General features: G+C 41.7%; 2 protein-coding genes and 1 pseudogene across 2 annotated transcripts in view; 2 read left to right on the top strand and 1 right to left on the bottom strand.

Moving 5' to 3' along the window:
• Nucleotides 1-12,267, bottom strand: part of Skic3 (SKI3 subunit of superkiller complex) — a 162,935-nt gene that overhangs the window by 28,517 nt on the left and 122,151 nt on the right. The window lies entirely within an intron of this gene.
• Fam81b (family with sequence similarity 81, member B) overlaps nt 1-12,267 on the top strand; it is a 120,142-nt gene that overhangs the window by 104,604 nt on the left and 3,271 nt on the right. The window lies entirely within an intron of this gene.
• On the top strand, nt 11,719-11,841 carry LOC120101324 (small nucleolar RNA SNORA17; annotated as a pseudogene).

Raw genomic sequence — 12,267 nt, 5'->3', positions numbered from 1 at the left:
TGGGCTCTGATGATGCCAAGTACTCCTGGTTTCTGTTGTTTAGGTTCCTGCGCTTGCCTCTAGCCATTGGGTTGTCTCTGGTGTTTGCTTGTCTTGCTGTTTCTGAGAGTGACTTGACCCTGCCGTAGGCCTCTGTGTCAGCACTCCTATAGAACTGTTTTCCTGTTTTTCTTTCAGCCTTTTCTGAGAACAGGTGCTCTGATTTCAGGTGTGTAGGCACTCCTGGAGACTGTCTTTTAGCTCTAGGCATGGGCAGGAATCAAAGGGTCCTGCCCCTGATTACTCCGAGGTGCTTGCACCCAGAGGGTATGGTTGGCACTATGTGATTCCCTCTTGGGTCTGGACTGTGGGCAGAGGGTTGTCTCCTCTGACTGCTCAGGTGTGTCCACGCTTCTGAGGGTCCAGCTCTCTCCTCCCGGGATTTGGGTGCAGGGAGCTGTTTGGCTGGTTCAGTTTAGTCCCTGGGCGCAGACCAGAACCGTGGGTACTGGCAGCTGTCTGCTCCTATATCCCTGTTTCCAGAGGCACTGTGCAATTTCCCCTTGGATTAGATTTATGGGCAGAGGTGTGCAGAGGTGGCAGTCTGTCCTGTGGCTTCAGGATGTCTGAACTCCTGGGTGTTCACCGCTCTTCCCCACAGGATTTGGGTGCAGGGAACTGTGGGATGGTATCGGTTCAAAATTGGCCCATTCTTATTGCCCTGTACAAAACTCAAGTCCTAGTAGATCAAGGACCTCTACATAATACCAGAATCACTGAAACTAATATAAGAGAAAGTAGGGTAGAGCCTTGAACACATGGGCACAGGAGAGAATTTCCTCAACAGAACACCAATGGCATATGCTCTAAGATCAAGAATCCAAATATGGGACTTCTTAAAATTGCAAAGCTTCTGTAAGGCAAAGGACACTGTCATTAGGACAAAACAGCAACCAACAGAAAAGATCTTTACCAACCCAACATCTGATAGAGGGCCAATATCCAAAATATACAAAAAACTCAAGAAGTTAGGCTCCAGAGAATCAAATAACCTTATTAAAAAGTGGGGTACAGAGCTAAACAAAGAATTTTCCCCACTGAGGACTATCGAATGCCATGAAGCAACTAAAGAAATGTTCAACACCCTTCGTTAGTCATCAAGGAAATGCAAATCAAAACAACTCTGAGATTCCACCTCACACCAATCACAATGGCTAAGATCAAAAAAACTCAGGTGACAGCAGATGTTGGTGAAGATGTGAAAAAGAGGAACACTCCTCCATTGTTGGTTGGATTACAAGCTTATACAACTACTGTAGAAATCAGTCTGGACGTTCCTCAGAAAATTGGACATAATACTACCTGAGGACCCAGCTATACCACTCCTGGACATATACCCAAAAGACGCTCCAACATATAACAAGGACACATGCTCTACTATGTTCATAGCAGCATTATTTACAATAGTCAGAAACTGGAAAGGATACAGAAAATGTGATACATTTATACAATGGAGTACTGCTCAGCTATTCAAAACAAAGACTTCATGAAATTCTTAGGCAAATGTCTAGAACTAGAAAATACAACCCTCAGTTAGGTAACCCAATCACAAAAGAACACACTATATGTACTTATTGATAAGTGGATATTAGCCCATAAGCTTGGAATACCCAAGATACAATTACAGACCACATGAAGCTCAAGAAGAAGAAAGACAAAAGTGTGAATTCTTCAGTTCTTCTTAGAAGGGGGAACAAAATACTCACAGGAGGAAAAATGGAGATAATGTGTGAAACAGAGACTGAAGGAAAGGCCATCCAGAGATTGCCACACATGGGGATCCATCCCAAATGTAGTCACCTAACCCAGTCACTATTGGGGAGGCCAAGAGGTGCATTCTGACAGGAGACTGATACAGTTGTCTCCTGAGAGCCTCTGCCAGAACCTGACAAATATAGAGGTGGGTGCTTGCAGCCAACCATTGGACTGAGAATGAGGTCCCCAATGGAGAAATTAAAGAAAGGACTGAGGTAGCTAAAAAGGTTTGCATCCCCATAGGAAGAACAACAATACCAACCAATCAGATACCCCAGAGCTCCCAGGGACTAAATCACCAACCAAAGAGTACACATGGAGCCACCCATATATCAGAGAATGGGCCTTAGTGGGTATCAATGGGAGGAGAGATCCTTGTTCCTTTGAAGGGTTGATGCCTGACTGTATGGGAATGCCAGGGCAGGTAGGTGGGAGGGAGTGGGTTGGTGGTTTGGGGAGCACCTTCATGAAGGCAGGGATGGGGGAATGAAATGGGAGTTCCTGATGAGGACACTGGGAAGGGGTATAATATTTGAAATGTAGATAAAAGAAAATATTCCATAAAAAGTAAAAAATAAGTATTATTGTAAATAAAAGGAATAAATATCACTACAATCTATATATTGAGTTCTACATTTACAATAGGTATGTATTTAAAACATTGCTTTTAACCTAAGTGTTCTGTTTTTAGCAAATTATTATCAATATACACTCAACACATGTATATTAACATTACAGTTTTTCATTTGTTTAGGTTGTAAATGGTGATTACATGGGAAATCCAAGGCACAGAAGATTGGTTAGTTTGTCACATACACATTCTTAATGGGGGTCACTAGTAAAAATTTGCAATTCTGTTATTGGTTTAGATATAATAAAAAATGAAACTATTCCATGTGATCACCATATAAAATGTTTTTTTTTTTTTGGTTTTTTTTGTTTTTTGTTTTTTTGTTTTGTTTTCTGGAAGGAACTCTTCAATGATTACCAAATAAAACCTCCAGTCTTAAAAAAAGAAAAAAAGAAAGGAACGCTCCCATCAAGCATGGGTGTGCCTATAAACTGCTACAATGAGTTAGAGGGCAATCTGGAAGAATCTATTAAATATTCTCTTCTGTTCTCTTTCCTTCATCTCCTGACTCTCTATCATGCACAGACCCTGCAGAATTACAACTCCAAACCTGTTCTATTACTCACAGAAAGCTCCCCAAAGCTTTGTAAAGACACATTCAAGACTCATGAGGGATTCCGAAGCTGAAGAAACATTGGTGGTTACACAACAATTTAACCTCTGTTAAGGGGACACTGGAGGATTAGAGCTTTCCCCTTGCATTATTTCATTTAAATTCACTGAAAAATTTTATCAGCATGATAGACTTCCTTTTTGAGAGAAAGTCAATGCAGAGACAAGGTACTTACACTCCATCTCAAATGCTTGTGCTTAATCAGTTAAGAAATGTGAAGCTCCTCTCCCCACAGATACAGGCTAATACACTGGAACTCTGAGATCATATCCAGAACATATGTACTTTTTGTATACTAATACCATTTACACAGTCCCAAACAGTGTAAGTCCTGCTGTTTCCCAGCCTCTGCTTTCCCTGTATGTATTAGAAGCTGCTCTTGGAAAATATTCTGAAAATCTCAACATTAGTTGTAGCAGTGACTTTTTGGATATAAGATCAAAGCACAGGGTGAAAAAAGTATGACTACATCAAATAAAAGATTTCCACATAGCAAGGCAAAAATATGGAGGGACAGCATAAGGGAAGGAGAGACACAGAGATGGCTCAGTAGATAAGAACATCTGCTGTGCATGTATGAAGACCTGCATTGAGAATCCAGCACCCACATAAAGAGCTGACACATCAATACCAGCACTTGCAGGGGCCAAGACAGGAAGATCACTGGAGCAAGCTGACACCAGTAAGACCCCGGGTTCAGTGAAAGAGCATATCTCAAGTGAAAAAGGTGAAAAGTGATAGGATATTTGATGTCCTTCTCTAGCAGTCAGCATCATGATGATCCATACATGTTGAACTCCTGTAAAACCATGTAGCATGTATTGAAGACCTATGCAAATTCTAATATTTTATTTGTTCCCATACTGCACCTCGCTACTAAGGTTTTAGTCTAGCATGTCCAGATAGCTCCTTTGAACTCAGTGCAACTCCCTTTTCTTACTAGGACTTCCTCTTCTCTGCCTGCTCTGGGAACCCGACCCTTAACTGACCTGAGGAATTTCACATAGTCCCTGGCAACTTCCTCTTTCCTGATAAAAATCTGCCCAGAAAGTACCTGGGATTCTTGAAATGCCTCTCCATACAAATGAAACAATCCCAGTACTTTAAACTCCAGCCAATAAAACTTTACCTTAAGAAGAATGAAGAGGGGTTGGGGATTTAGCTCAGTGGTAGAGCGCTTGCCTAGGAAGCGCAAGGCCCTGGGTTCGGTCCCCAGCTCCGGAAAAAAAAAAAGAACCAAAAAAAAAAAAAAAAGAATGAAGAATGGTAATTCTTCAAGGATCATATACTCCCCCTGACTACCCCAAATAATGGTATGTGCACAAGTTAAGATCATGTAAAAGAGCTGTTTCATTAAAAATCACCAGAGAAGCCCCTACCCACTCCAGGCCTGGCACTCACTCCCTGCCAGACCAGGATCCTGCAGACCCCACTTGTTCTGGTCCTAGGCTGGTATGCAGTGATGCCTGGACATATGGAGAGGGAGGAAACAATGGATGTGGAACCAGAGGAGGAGCCCCTGCACAAATATCACATTCCAATGTTGGAGTGACCCTAAGTTCTCAAGCAGGCTGCACATACACTCCACAATTCAGCCACATCACTAGTCATCCATGTTCTTTATATCTCACTAGATTACTGCAGCGTCAGAATGTCAGTGCTATATAGTTTTGCTAAACCCTTTTTTTTTTCTTTTCTGGCTGGGGTAGTAGGGATGATAACAAAAAGAAGTACATGTTATATACAGTTCAAGTTTTAAAATACTTTTTACCGATGGTTGAGTCTACAGATGAATTACCTACAGACTTCATATATTAATCATATATTTAATAGGAGGCTAATATCTTGCTCTTAAGGAAGTTAAAGTCAATGGAAAGGCCAATAGTTATATTTGCAAATGCTTGGGTAAGGCTGTGATGGGAACTAAGGCAAGTGGAGGAGAGTGAGCACAGTCTGGAGGACAAGAGACTAAATTATGAACTTCAAGAAGTTCAATATAGTCAGAGCCTAAAGTGAGTCATAGGAGACGGGAAGGGGAGGGGCATGCAGGAAGTGGGTAGAGAAAGAAAGAGCTGGGGAACATCGAGGGTGTAGGGGACTCAACCACAAAGGACTTAGTAATTCATGTTGAGAGACTGGGCTTTCTCCCAAGGTCCCATAATAAGCCCCAAGCGATTTATATAGGAGAGTACTTGAGATTTATACTTGAGGTTCCATTGCGTGGAGTATGTAGATTAGACAGTGGGGAGGAAGAACAGCTGGGCTGAAAGAGAAATGACACAGCAGGGCAGTGTCTGTGTGCTCAGGGGTATACAGTATATAGAGTATATATTCTGGGGACAGTCAAAACTGTCGAGTCCATGGTTAATGAGGCCTGGATAAAGATCCAGACTGTGAATTTAGCTTTGGAAGTCACCAGCAACAGTTATTGGAATTCTGGGTGCAAAAGACTTGCTTGAGTGTGAGTGTTATGGGTGTAGGGGCATGGATACTGTAAGCTAAACACCAAGTGTGAAGGAACAGGCATGCCCAGGTAAGGATATAATCAGCAATAGGGTAGAAGCCGTGCGGTGGGTGAGACGCTCTGTCTGTATGTGAAGCTCTTATTGCCTGCAGATGGTGGCAGTGACTGATTACCATTCCACTGTCCTTGCTCTAAGGTAGAATCCACCTACCAAAGATGACCCAACCTCCAATGTAAATTTGCAAGCACAGAATGACAACTTAAATGCTTTCTTGATTCCTCTTCTATTTAATAAACAAATGAATGTCTTTTCAAACACTCAAGAGAGGCAGGGCTGCTTCAGGGAAACAGGAGAGATCTCCTGCACCATATCCTACAAGGCTTTTCTCCCTCTCTGGGAGATCGGAGTCACGCATGTTTGTGGAAAGGGTTAACATTATGTTAGATCTTCTTGTTATAGAGTCATGACATTATCTGACTCTTTGGTAGAATGAAATTTTTCAGAAGGTATACATATACATGACCAATGAGAATGTGAAATGACTGGTAGATTGACCACTATGCCATGAGCCAGGTCCATTTAAATAGTCTCAAAAAGAAATGGGGGAATGTCAGAGAATTCAAGGAATATTGACTACTACAAATCCCAAATTTAATCCTGTGCCACAATCACCATTAGTGTGTTTTTGGATTTGTTCTGTAATTTTGGTTTCCTCATCTTCAAATGGGACAGCAATACTGTACACCTACCTTGAAAGTTACTGAAAGATGTGAAGGAACATTTATTGAGGTATTGCCAGGTATTAAGAAATGTTCAAGGAAGTCTAAACGGATTCATACTAGATACTTATCACAACAGAGAGATCAAGCAACTTACTAGGTAAGGTTACTGGACAAAGACAGGATTTGAACCCACAATCCTGAGTACTTGGTTTAAATAGCAGTTTGTATTTTTTTCTTTAAACACAAGCAGACCACCTTATATAAGAGTCTGATCTAGTGAAGACTAGACATTTACTATTAATAAACAGAGCATTTGACTTTCATAAGGAAAGATGAGGTCTATGGTAGTCTTTATATAACCCAGATTCAGATCATTATCTAAATTTGTGCTTGAAAGACTCATTTGGTATGAATGAAAAACAAATACTTCTGCTTTTACTAATCCGAGCAAAAGAGAGAAGTAGAAAACAAAAAAGACATTTCTTCTGGATGACCTGCTGACAATGAAACTATTTCCCAATTTTAGTTGAAAAGGCATTATAGACATTGTTTCCATAAACTGCTAATGCCCATCTATAAGACATCCTGTTTCTTCCCTTAAGGAACTCCATCAAAGGAACCCAACAGCTCTTCTGCCAAGTATCCAGCTAGCAGATGCTTTTCCAGAAAAGTAAGACATTGTGCTCATAAGACAAATGTCCAGGGATAGAGTTCAAATGAGCAATGCCTACATGATACAGTACAAACCCACACTTCTGCAACCCTACCACCTCTGAATCATGGTCCTTTTATCTCTTATACAGTCCACCACTTAAGTCTTTTAAATAAAAGATCTGCACACATTAATGACACCAACACAATATCTTCAAGAAATGTAGGATAGGCAAATAGAAGAATAATGAGAAAAGGAACAGACACGTAAGTTTTTATTAGCTACCTCCACTGAAGAGTTATTTGGCACTGTAGTGCAAAGACCATCCAAACCAGTCAAGTGTTTAGGTACTACAATATAAGGCTCAAAAGAAAGTTGGTAGACTTTAGGAATAAGCTAGAAAAATCACAAAGAAGAATAAAGTCTATGAGGTCACCAAGAATTAAATGAAATAACTCACTCATATATAAGGTTCAGAATTGAGTCTCTATTCAATATCACTACAAAAATCACATTTACTAAGTGGTTGCTTTGAAGGGCATGGGTTTCCTTTTCATGTTCCTCTCTAAAACTCAGTTTGTGCCAAATGGTTATGATACACTCTTAATACAGCTTGTTAGGATAACAAAGGCTCTCTCTCTCTCTCCTCTCCTTTCTCCTCTCTCTCTCTCTCTCTCTCTCTCTCTCTCTCTCTCTCTCTCTCTCTCTCTCATTTCTTTGAATTACAGCAGTGGAGAGAAATAGATACCATTTCAAATGATCTTTTAGGTAGATTCTACTTGGTTAAATGTATACATTTAAAAGTGAACCTCTTTGATCCTTTTTTTTACCACTCTAAAGTAGGAAAATCTACCACACAAAATGATGAGGATTAAAAGAATGAGCTTGGCACACAGTAGGTTTTCAATCTATTTCTCCCCATGGGTTCTTGGGTCCTGAAGGCCTGGTGGGAAACAGCTACTGCACAACAGATGTGTATAAGCACAAACGCCCATGGCTGAAGCAAATGCCTCACTATTCTGTCAAGATACTGTATCTTAACTTTGGTTTTTCTAGAAGCTACTTGATTAGCACAAAAACTTATCACTGGCTAGTTCTTAATATTTATATACTATTCAGCATTTCTTGTTGTGAATAGGAGTCTAGAGAGCTTACTCTAGAAGAGTCTTTCAATCACAAGCATAGCACTTGTCCCGAGGCTCTGCAGGGAACTTCAATTGATTCTGAAGTGTGCTCACCTCCATCTCACAGTGGCTGCTTATTGTCAGGTCCAAAGTGCACTCCCAAGACGGGCAGCACTGCTGACAGTGTCTTCAATGACAAAATGGAATCATCTCAGGCTGGACTGACCAGATAAACAGAAGGACTGCTAGCAGATAAAGCCTACTCAACATTCCTTAGAAAATGTTTGAAGCAGGTTTCTGTTTGTCAGGATAAGCCATTTCTTATCTGCATGCCCCTACATCCTTCAGCAGGGGCATCTGGTTTCCAATTAACACAGACCGAAGTCCCCATGCTAGTACCTAGGGTGTTCTGGCCTGCACCCCACTCGTTCATTCTCTTAACTCCCAGGCTATTCTGGCTCATATGCCTCCCCTCAACCAACACCTGTCCCCAAAAACTGGCAAGGCTCACTCCTCATTTGTTGTTCTTTATTTTTGAGAGAAAGCCCGACAGTTTGGATCCACAATAAACCTTTCTTTCTATCTATCTATGGAGTGGTCCTGTTTGTTTCATTGCACCTTGCTGACACATATCAATAAAAATTTCTCTCAGCCATATGCACCGCCACCTCCCCCCACCTTTGTAACTTCCTCTCCTTTGTCCACGGAAAACCATCTGTTCCACCTGGGTTCTTTCTTGTGCCCAGGCAAATTTGTGTCACAAACATAAGAGAAAGTAGCACTTCCAGAAACGTCTACATTCAGAAAAATATGTAATGCAGTCTGTAAGAACCCTTTCTTTTCCTCACTGCCACCTCTGGCTTCTTCCCAATTTCCAAACTTCTGAGCTCCATGTTTACAAAAATTATCTCTTCTTTTATTTTCTAAAAACATCAAACAGTGCAGATCAATTAAATCTTTTAAACTAGCCTTTTGAAGTTTTCCAAAAACAGTTTTCATGGTATGTTTTTCTATATCGAGATCAAACAATGACTAAATTTTTTTTTTTTTTTTTTTTTTTTTGTGATCAACAGGAGGAAATGAAGGGGTTTAAAGATTTAAGTCTAAAGCAAGGGATTCTCTTCTAAGGTTTATAGGCACAGGGACTGCAGCAACAGTTTATTCTAATACTTTGCTTCATTCATTTTGGCTTGGAAAACTTCAGTGCCCTCACTAGAGGAATAGAATGTCACCACTAGAAATATAGCTAAGACCCAGAATTTATAAATTCATAGACAATTCAAAGGCCAAAAAAACTGCTTGTTTAGTCACAAATCTAGTCAATACTAAAACATGCTTTAGAAATGAGAATTTCATAGTGAATATAATGTTTCAATCATATTCTCCCCCACTATCTCCCTAACTTCTCCCAGATACATTCTCTCACATTCCCCTCCCCAAAAGCCACTGGAAGGAACACACCAGGACCTAGTTCTCAGCCCAAAGGAAGTTTGTTTGCCCTCGAGGGACAAAGGGCAGGAAATAAGAGACAATGACAGAAAACAGAGGACTGGAGAGAAGGGAAAAGAAACAAGGGAAATGGGGAAGGAGCATTTGTCTTGGAGGGACGAAAAACTGATTCTGGATAGAGAGGAGGCCCAGAGGCAAATGGCAGTTTATAATGAGGAACAGGGAAGCCCTGTTAGGATGAGTGGTTAATTTTGATTGAACATGTTAATCCGGTGAGGCAAAAGGAGTCTTTTGGAACAAAGGGTTGGTGGGGTAGGGTGGGGGGATGCTTGGGCCTGCTAGAGCCCTTCAACCATCAACTATCAACGCACCTCAGCTAGGGGTGAAGGCTTGTGAACCCCTTCTTACTCCTCGCTGGCCTGCTGACTGGCTAGACTGTGTGCAGGCGGCCACAGCTGTTGTGAGTCCATGAGTGCAGAGGTCCTGCCATGTCCAGATGTTGGTGTGCTCAGGTTTTTCCAACCTCCAGCTAGGACTGTCTTTTGCTACTCTCTCCCTAAATGGGACTGGACTGTTCCTTGGGAAGAATGTGATGTGCCTGAGCAATCCAGATACTTGTTCTCTGTAGTTTGACCAGTTTTGTGGGTTTCTGCATTAATTCTTGTTCACTGAAATTTCTCTGGTGAGTTTTGAGATCTGCACTAATCTATAGATATAGAATAAGAATTTAGAGGGCAGTTTGACACTTAGCAAAATACTACTAGTAAGTCATCTCTTTGGCTTCAATCCATGGGATGGTTTTTGGCTAGAATTATAGCACACCCCGTGGAGTGGTTCTTAAATCTAATCAGAAAGTGATTGGGTAGTATTGCATCCAAGGCTAAATCTTGCTATACCTGTCATTATTGTATACCACAGGCATCACAACTGGGTAAGACTATTGGTGATTTCCCCTCAGCAATCTGCCTAGCACCTTCCAGTACTCTGAAAGTACCCAGGAAACCTCCTGTTCAGTACTCTCTTGAATTCTCTAAGTCCCTTGACTTATTGTGTGGGGTCTTCAGCAATAGCATCATGCCATCTGGTTCTGCTGGGCAAACAAGAGCACTGGCAACAGTCTGCATTGTTTGCGGTTATCCAGGATCCCCTGACCACCAACCTGAAGGATTTTCACTCCTGGCAGCTTGAGCTTGTTATCTGGTAACATATAGCTTCCGGGAGGTGCATTATTCCTTATGTAGGATAACTCCAATCAAGTCCTTTACATGAACAAAGTGTATGTGTGTGTATTAGGAAATTTTGTGAAAATTACTTGTGTGCACAGTGATGTGTACATTTGGGTGCATATGCTATAGTATGCCTGTGGAGGTCAAAGTATTAGGTAGGGAACCTTGCTATTAAGGTAGCAGTCCTCCATGACTGAATGGCTTTCTGAGCTTGGTGCAAAATGGGGGACTCCTTTTCTTAGCAGGGCTTTCTTGTCTCTGCCTTTATCTCTAGTGTCCCTGAACACAAGTGGCTTGCCTTGTCTGAAAAGTCACCTTGTACAGAGCTCTCTACAAGGCAGCATAACCCAGCACACATGTCCCACTTTGGCTTCCTGCCTGCATGATAATTCAGTGCTATATTATAACCAATCAGCCCTTCCTGCTGACTTGATGTTATTATCAATTAACCCTTTCTACCCATACCCATAAAAAGCCCTCATATAACCTATCCCTGAAACAATAAAGTAGACTTGTATTACTGCAGTGGTCTCCAGGGGTCGTTCTGTCTATACTCACGGCTTCCTGAACCTTCCATCCTCTCTGGCTGGTGGCCAACAGTCTCCAGGGAGAAGGGTGGTCAACACATCATAGGACAATTCTGAAGAGTTGGTTCTTTCCATTCAACACAAGTTTCACAAATGTAACCCAGGTTGCCAGGCTCTGAGAGTATAATTTAATACATCTCAAAAAGAGAATTAGACAGAACTACTTCTTGGTGAGGCTAGTTTGCTTATATAATTTCCTGTCTCATTCATTAGCCTGCAAATGTCACTTTTCTTACAGCCAGTGTGAATATGTACCACATCTCCCTTTTACTTGTCGATGGACGTCTAGGCAGACTCAGCTTCCTTGCTGTTATGAAAGCAACAATGGCTGTTTCCAGGAAAAATTTCTATTTAAAAATATTCTAAAGTAAAAAGTAGTACTTATGAAAATATGAAGTTAAAAAGGGTATTTGGATGAGCTAAAATTTAAAATACTGCTATGAAACCCTGTAATCCCTGCCCTTAGAGGATTGCAGGTGTCACATGTGCATCAGTAGGTGGCAGAGAGGACAGAGGCCCTGACTATGTTCAGTGTTCTGACCTATGAACTTCATCTGAATGATTAGTAGCCTATCATTCCCTAAAAATAAAACTGAGCCTGAGATGACCTCTAGTCCAGTCCATTGCCTCACAAGCAAACCAGAGACTACACCTAGGCCCCAGAAAGGAGTAGAGCCCAAGACAGATACTCCTCACATAGGGCCCATGCAAGGAGCCAGCTATGTCTAACCACCAGTCCAGTGCCATGGGGAACACCCCCCACTCCGAACATACACACACAGTGTAGCCAGGCTGGGGGAGCTGGCCCCACTATTTTGCGTGCCTTTTGGTTACATGTGAAAGGAGAGATGCATAGTGCCTTTGCCATTCTTGCCCCTTACCACATATAGCTGGCCCAGAGATCATCAGAGTGGGAGAGCTGACACTGCCCCTTACCTGCTGCAGCACTTGAGAGCAGGCCCTGCACCTCACCTGGGCAACACAGTAGAGCTGACTCTGGACAT

The sequence above is a fragment of the Rattus norvegicus genome, chromosome 2, assembly GCF_036323735.1.
Source record: "Rattus norvegicus strain BN/NHsdMcwi chromosome 2, GRCr8, whole genome shotgun sequence".
In the NCBI taxonomy this organism is placed as follows: Eukaryota; Metazoa; Chordata; class Mammalia; order Rodentia; family Muridae; genus Rattus; species Rattus norvegicus.
The sequence above is the reverse complement of the archived record's forward strand: the minus strand, read 5'-3'. Positions and strand labels throughout refer to the sequence as shown.